The sequence below is a fragment of the Vombatus ursinus genome, unplaced genomic scaffold (assembly GCF_900497805.2).
Source record: "Vombatus ursinus unplaced genomic scaffold, bare-nosed wombat genome assembly UNPS02014874.1, whole genome shotgun sequence".
In the NCBI taxonomy this organism is placed as follows: Eukaryota; Metazoa; Chordata; class Mammalia; order Diprotodontia; family Vombatidae; genus Vombatus; species Vombatus ursinus.
Genome location: NW_020954652.1, coordinates 19,005,870 through 19,013,531, shown reverse-complemented (window position 1 = coordinate 19,013,531; position 7,662 = coordinate 19,005,870). Strand labels below are relative to the sequence as shown.

General features: G+C 47.2%; 1 protein-coding gene across 2 annotated transcripts in view; it reads right to left on the bottom strand.

The window, feature by feature from the left end:
• Positions 1 to 3,974, bottom strand: part of CSRP2 (cysteine and glycine rich protein 2) — a 28,463-nt gene extending 24,489 nt beyond the window's left edge. Inside the window, exon 1 of one of the 2 annotated variants that reach the window (XM_027842452.1) lies at positions 3,889 to 3,974. The gene's annotated coding sequence lies outside the window, so the exon portion shown is untranslated. Of the gene's footprint in view, positions 1 to 3,863 lie in introns of both variants that reach the window. The other variant, XM_027842451.1, reaches the window with a different exon arrangement.
• Between the last annotated feature and the right edge of the window lie 3,688 nt (positions 3,975 to 7,662).

Sequence of the window (7,662 nt, the reverse complement as noted above, 5' to 3'; positions counted from 1 at the left end):
CTTCCTCCCTCCCCCTAATCCTTTCCTTCCTCTCTCCAATCCTTCCTCCCTCCCTCCCTCTTTCTAATCCTTTCTTTCCTCCCTCCAATCCTTTCCTTCCTCCCTCCAGCCCGTTCTTCCTTCCTCTGCACTGTACTTTATGGCACAGCCAAACACTGTCTGATCACAGTTCATTAGGTGATTTGGCTACATACTTTGGGTCAAACCAAACTCTAAAACCTAATTACAAACTAGGTACTAGCTGCCTAAAGCCAGTGGCACAGAGGGTTATTTCTGCTAAGTATTTTGTACATATTGTCCCATCTGCCTCAATTCATAGCATGGTTCAGTGGAAAATGGGCTGGATTTGGAATCTGAGGGCCCGGATTCAAATCCTGTTCTTTTAACTTTGTATTTCTGTGATCTGGAGTTAAGTCAAGGATTATTTATTAAGCCCCTACTATGTGCCAGGCACTGTGCCAAGAGCTGGGGATACAAAGAAAGAAAAAACTAGTCCTTGCCCTCAAGGAGCTTACATTCTAAAGTGGGAGAAAACATGCAAACAACTACGTACAAACCAAATATATACAAGGATAAATCGGTGATATCTTAGAGGGAAAGCGCTAAGAGGGCAGCTAGGCAGTAGTAATAGTAGTAGTAGTAGTAGTAGTAGTAGTAGTAGTAGTAGATAGAGTGCTGGGCCTGGAGTCAAGACTACCTGAGTTCAAATCAGACCTCAGACACTTACTGGCTGTGTGATCCCAGCCAACTCACCTAACTCATCTGTAAAATGAGCTGGGGAAGGAAACGGCAAACCGCTCCAATACCTTTGCCAAGAAAACCCCAAATGGAGCCTCAAGGAGTCAGACATGACTCAACAACAATTAATATCAAGAGGGACCAGGAAAGGTTTCTTTCAGAAGGTGGAATTTTAGCTGAGACTTGAAGTCACTTAATATCTCTAGGCCTGTTTTCTCATATATAAAAATAGGGGATTGGACTAGATGACTATTAAGGACCTTCTAGTGCTCTGTAAGGACCCTGTGGTGTGTTTGCTGCTCCTTCAATACATATTCTTTTTTCCCTCTTCCATAACCATGGTGCCACAATACACCATTAAGTTCCAAAGTAGTTACTTGGTACCCAGAGAATGCTTGTGAAAATGACTAATTGGTTCATTGCTTTTGCTGTTAGGATAAACCCAAGATCAAGCCCTGGTGCTGTAGAAATAGTGCTGCATTTGGAAATAGCCCCTGGGCTTCACTGCCAGCTCTGGCTCTTGCTTTCTGTGTGACCTTGGAATACTCACTTAACATCTCCAGGCCTGTTTCCTCAATGGTGACATGAAGAAGTTGTACTGGAAGACCTGGCAAGCTTAAAACTGATTACCTTCCAGGGAAGGATACTGAAGCCCAGAGATGGTAAGTAACTTGCCCAGGCTTACATGGCTAGTAAGGATCAGAGGCTAGACTCTATCTTCCTTACTCTAAGTCCAGAATTCCATCTACTACAAATGATGCTGTGTTTCAGACATGCCAGATTCGGGTTTACATAGGACACTGTCCTCAGATGGTCTACTTCATCCCCAGAGGTTTCCCAGGAAGTGTAGGCATGCTTTAAGGGAGGTCCTGGGATAATTTCTCAGGCCCAGCCCTCCCAAACATCCCAGGAATCCACCGAAGAGAGCGGTCAGGGAAACGACTTAATGTCACTGGGAATTGGATCCAGGTGATACTAAACAGATTTTCCCTGGGGCTGATGGGGGCCCACAGAAGCCCTCTGCCTCCTATCACAAGCCAAGTCTGGCAGAGAACCAAACTTGTTGGATTGGGTGGGGTAGGATGGTGTTAGGGGAAAGTACAATTCAAATCACTATCTGGCTTCCTGTTGGAAAGTACCTATCTTTGCTGCTGTGGGATGGCGTGCCATCTCCTAGAAATCAATTTGTTTTTGAGTTTTCATTAGGACCTAACTCCAGTCAACATTCCCTTTTTAAGGAATCCAACAAGAAGCTTACTCTATCTGCTGGTGAAAATAGCTTGTTTTGGAAGGTTAAGTAATCAAGTGTATAAAAATAGCAATGTAAGGTCAGTCAGTTAATAAGCTCTCATTACCCAAGTCAAGTTAAGTAAAATTCAAACCCATAATCCCAAATGGACAACCTCATGGAGTTGAACGCATGCTTTTTCCTTAGAGGTTGTACCTTGGTCTGCAATTCTGTGACTTAGTTTAAGAAAACCTTTTCACCAAATGACTCCATGGACACTTAGAACTCAGCTATGCCGAGGTCTTATCAAAGTCCTTAGCTCTGAATGGGTCAGATTTTTAAAACTGTTTCAGATACTAGCGAATCTCTTTCCCCTTTGTAATATTCTCTCTCTCTCTCTCTCTCTCTCACACACACACACACACACACACACACACACAGTCTGGTTTTCAACATTAAATGCTTATCACTCTGAAAAAAATCAAAATGTTTTCCATTGATAGGCTCCAAATAAAATAGGTTAAAAATAATATTAAAGGCAGCTTGGCTGAGTGGATAAGAGAGCTAGTCAGGGTTCAGATCTAGTCCCTGATACTTACTAGCTGCGAGATCCTAGACCAAGTCACTCCACCCCATTGGGTCTCAGGCAATTTTCCTAGGATTTATTTACCGAGTCATAGACAGGTGGGGGAATGGAATAACTTTCATTCCCAGAACCCTAGATTGCTTACAAAGTACTTTAGAAACATCATCACAGCAACTGTGTGAGGCTCATAGGTGATACTATTAACATTCTCATTTTACAGATGAGAAAACTGAGGCTCTTTGAGTTCAACTGTAAAATTGGAAGCCCAAGGTCACCCAGCTAACGAGCTGTAGGGCCAAAGTTTTCAGAGGCCAAATCCAATGCTCTGGCCACGTGGTGAAGAAGGAAGAAAATTCATACATTCAACGAATAAGTCTTAGAATTATAAAGGCAGTCCCACCTCCCAGCAAGATTATGGAAGGAAAAAGCCACTTCTTTTTTATTTTGTCACAATTACTTTCTGAGCTGTCAGAAGCACAGGATCCAATGGGCCTCATTCGAAGTACCTGTGTTAGAAAAATCACCCAACCATACAGCTTGAAATTCAGGGTTGTTACCAGGACCCCAACGCATCTAAAAAATTCCACAACGGCCTAATTAAATAGTTCCAGCACAGTTCTCCCCTCCCCCTCCCCCCACCCGCTTGCATTCACAGCGCAGCATCTGAGCCTGGAAGAGGAGAAAAGGGTCCCATTTCACCGAGCCAGGCCCCATCCATGGCCACTATCATCCCAGAAAGACTCAGTATCTACAAGGTCTCTTGGGGGGGGGGGGGGGGGGGGACCCCGGGGGGACAGGGGAAATGGGGGGCGAAAAGGGGAAGGGGGGGGGGGGGAGGGGAAAGCCCAGGGGATTTTCCTAAATTCGCCAGATAAGGAGGATTAGCAATACGACGCTCCAGTCCTTCCCCACCCTGCTCCCCCACCCTACCCCGTACACATGCACTCCTCCGGTCCTCCCTTGCACATAAGACACAACGAAGGGTTCCTAACCAGAGCAATTTGTCCGGCGGGCAATTGTGGCTCTGGGGGAGCGCGACATGCCGCAGGCAGGTGGGGGGGAGGGGGAGATTTGAAATGGAGGGAGGGGAAGAGGGGAGCCTAAGCTCTAAATGAGGGGGCAGGAGGATCCAAACACTGCGATCCAGGATGGCAAGACCGGAGCGGGAAGGGGCAGCCAGAGAGGCTGAGGGTCTCGAGTAGAGCCCCTGCCCCTCCACCCCCCAGCGCCCTAGGGAGGGAGGCCAGAAGTCTGTGCCTCCCCCCCTCCCCCCCCGTCTTCCTCCAAGCCCGAAGAGGCTGCGGCGCCTACCAGGCACTCCCGGGGGACCACTTACTCCAGGTGCAAGCGGGAGCCGGGTCCAGAGCCTGTTGGATCGGAGCAGGAGCCAGCAATACTACCAAGCGCAACAGCAGAGCCAAGCCGCGGAGCTAGCGGGCCGAGCCGGCGGCTTGCGTTTTTAAAGGCTAGCCTAAAGACGGGGCGGAGCTCCGACAGGAGGCCCGCCCCCACCCCCTGCGCCCCTCCTACCGCCTGTCTGCCTCCCTCCGGCCCAAGTACCCCGCTGAGGCGTCCTGCCAGCCCTGCGCACACCCCCGGACCCCCCCAGACACTGGCACACCAGACATTGCGCTACGGATTGCTACTAAGGAGCTGGGGGCAGGAGGGGCTTGAGGATTCCCCAGCCCCGCTGGCACCCACCGGCTCTGGTGGCAACTCCGTGCCACCGAAACAAAGGACCCGATTCCCTCCACGCCTCCCCCACTCTCTTGCGGCTGCGGCGGAGCGTGCATTCGACCGAACCCCTCTCCCGGGGTCCGAGCCTGCAGCCAGGCTGATGTCAACCGAGAGACATCTTCCCACGTTAGATATGCATCCATGCCAAGGCCTTCCGATTCCCTCCCGGGCCCCCGCCCCCATGCACGGGATGAGTGGAGTTGCGAGAAATGATTGTGAGCTGGGAAACAAAACAAAAGCAAACGAAAGCCGCACTTCCTTTGACACACACCATCCCATCCCAAATCGGCCCAAGCGGCAGCTGGTTTTCCTTGTTGGGAAAGAAAAGGGGGTGTGTGTGTGACAAGAACGACCAAACCAAAAGATCCCTACGCGGCGGCATCGTCAGAACAGCCCCCGACACCCACGATTATCAGCAGCTCCCACTACTGAAGAGGATGATGTCGTCTGGAAGGCTTTAATAATAGAAAGCTAGAACCAAAGTTACATTAAAAGTAGGCAAGATTAGTCTTTTCTTTTTTTCCCCCCCTCCTCTCTCCAGCTTCTCCCACGGGGGAAACTTCATTGAGAAAAAATGTGTTTGGTGTTCCTCACAACCAAATATTTTAGGTCTGTTTTCCAGCTTCTGGGAATCCACAACCTCATGTTCTTGAAGAGAGACATTTCACATCTAGACTAAATATATGACATTATCAAACTCCTTCAGTCTGGGAGTGCTGTGTTTTCCCTTCATCAAATAGAGCTTCCTCCAGCCAAGACTCAGTAATGCTGGGAAGGAGGAAGTTCAGGTTACCATTAGGGAATCCAAGAAGGTAGAGTCATAACACTGTACTTACAAAGCCCTTTATATAAGTTATTCCATTTGATCCTCACAATAGCCTTGTACTGAGCTGTAACTAGGCGTTGCTGCCAGAGTTTGGCTTCATGAGGGTTCTGCTATTCTAGGGATGTACTCTTTGGTGCATCACCAGGATGCAGCCTGAGAGAGGATGAAGGAGCAGGTTAAGGGGTTATGGGGAAAGACGAGGGAAGGAAGTATAAGACTTTATCTTCTGCCAGGTCAGACAGTCATTTGCCCTGCTTCCCAAACTCCTTTCTACTCTTAAAAGCTCCTAGCTCTGCCTATAACCTTGTGAGATAAAGTACCTGTTATTGTTCTTACTTTATAGATGAGGAAACACTGGGGTTAAGTGACTTGCCCAAGGTCATACAGTCTGACCAAATCTGGCTAACTTACAGGGACCCTAGAATCATAAATCCTACCTGGATAATAAAGGTCATCTTTTCCAACCCTTTTATTTGACAGATGAGGAAACTGAGTTATAGAAAGGTGAAATGAACTTGCTTGAGATTACATAAAAGCGGCAGGGCAACGATTTGAACTTTGAAGCCCTTTCCAGGGCACCAGGTCAGATTGGGGAAAGGGTGAAGGAGGAGACAAAACATAGAGGGGAGCCCACTGATAGGTCTGGGGTGGCCTTGGTACATTGTAAAATACACTGGATCTAGACTAAGAAGGACCTAGGTTCAAATCCCAGCCCTGCAGCTTACTACCTAGTGTAACTTTAGGCTGGTCACTTCACACCTTGTATCCAATTCGAGAAATATCTACGAAATGAATGCCTTGCCAAAATAAAGCTTCCATTCTACTGGAGAGGGATACCAAGGTAAGTAAACAAGTTAGTGGGGTGCTTACATTACTTGCACTGGGGAATACCACATGTCATAAGAGTCGCTGACATTTCTACAGGCTTTAAGGTTTGCAAATCACTTTACATATATTATCTCAGTTTATCTCCTGTTACTTAGACAGGTAAGAAAATATGAAGTAATGAGAGGACTCTGAGGGTAGAGAAAGTTTTAAGAATGGGGAAGCGAGGTCAGGGAAGGCTCCAAAAAGGAAGGAATTTAGCCTGGAAGGAAGATAAAGACTGTGAAAGAGCAACACACCATCTAATTCAATCTCCTCATTTTACAGACGAAGGAACTGAGGTCCAGGGAGGTTGAACAACTTTTGCCCAGAGTCACACAACCGGTGAGCTTGAGAGACAGGAACTGAGCCCATCTTCTAACTCTAGAACTCTTTATACTTTATTTTCTGTGACATTCTAGACACAGGAACAGCCAGCTGCCAAAATGAGGAGTATGCTTAAGTACTTAAAGATGCATGAAGTGTACCTTGAAGAGTGTACATTGTTGTTGTTGATGTTTGTCCTTCATTTTCAGAGAAGATCATTGCACCAGGAAGGTGAAACCATGACTTGAAAGTGGATTGTATTTAAGTGACAGAGGATCGTGCAAAGTCACCAGCTTCACTTTCTCCTCTGGAGCCATCTGGCAAGATATAGAACAGGATGACTAGAGATGGCCCAGGATGCAATGGGGGACCTTGGCCTTTTGAAGCTAAGGTCTTTCCCAGGCCTCAGTTTGATGGAGGCAATGGTCATTCAGTGATTAAGGCTAGGTAAGAAATGAGACAAAGAATGGCCTCTTTTACCTAGTCAAAAAAAAAAAAATATCAATCTAGAAGGGAAAGACCCTCAGGGTTTCTGGCCAAAACAGAAACAATTGCTATTTACATTCTCACTGAGTCATCCAGGCCCAAACAACGACCACTAAGTGGGGCTTGGGCTGGGACCCATTGTTGGCCAATCAATGAGAGCCAGAATGAATCGATTTTAAGGCACGGTCCTTAAAAAAGAAATGTGGCCCATAAGCCCCAAGATAGGTTTCAGCAATTGAAATTTATATTCCTTTGGGCAGAGCACTGGAAGGTAAGGGTATGATACCCTATGTAGACAGAGGGAGAGGAAGAAGGAAAGGCAACTAAAGGCGAGGAAAAGCAAGGAAGAAGGAAAAAAAGGAAGAAAGAAAGGAAAGTAGGAAGGGAGGGAAGAAGGAAGGGAGGAAGGGAGGGAGGAAGGGAGGAAGGAAGGAAGGAGCTGTGTTGCCCAACTGTAACTGGGCAGTGGGGTCCCCAGTAGGGCAGCTGTACTACTCACAGAGTGTACATTAAACGCTTAATGAGTGGTTGTTGCCTGTTGACTTTGTATTTTATCCTAGAGGCAATGGGCAGTCATGAAACACTCTTGAGCAGGGATGTGGTTGGACCTGTACCTTATGATGATTTTTGGCAGCTGTGTGGAGGATGGCTTGAAGAGAAGAGAAACTAGAAGATGTGAAAACAATTAGAGGAGGCTATTTGGAATAACCTCCACAAGGAATGAGGAGGTCATGACCTGGAATGGTGGTAATGTTGGAAGGGAAAAGGGAACATAATATGAAAGGTCTTAGGGAAGTAGAGTTGACAAGACTTGGCAACTAATTGGGTCCCTGAGTTTCCTTCACTCACTACCTCTTGGGGTCATGGTTA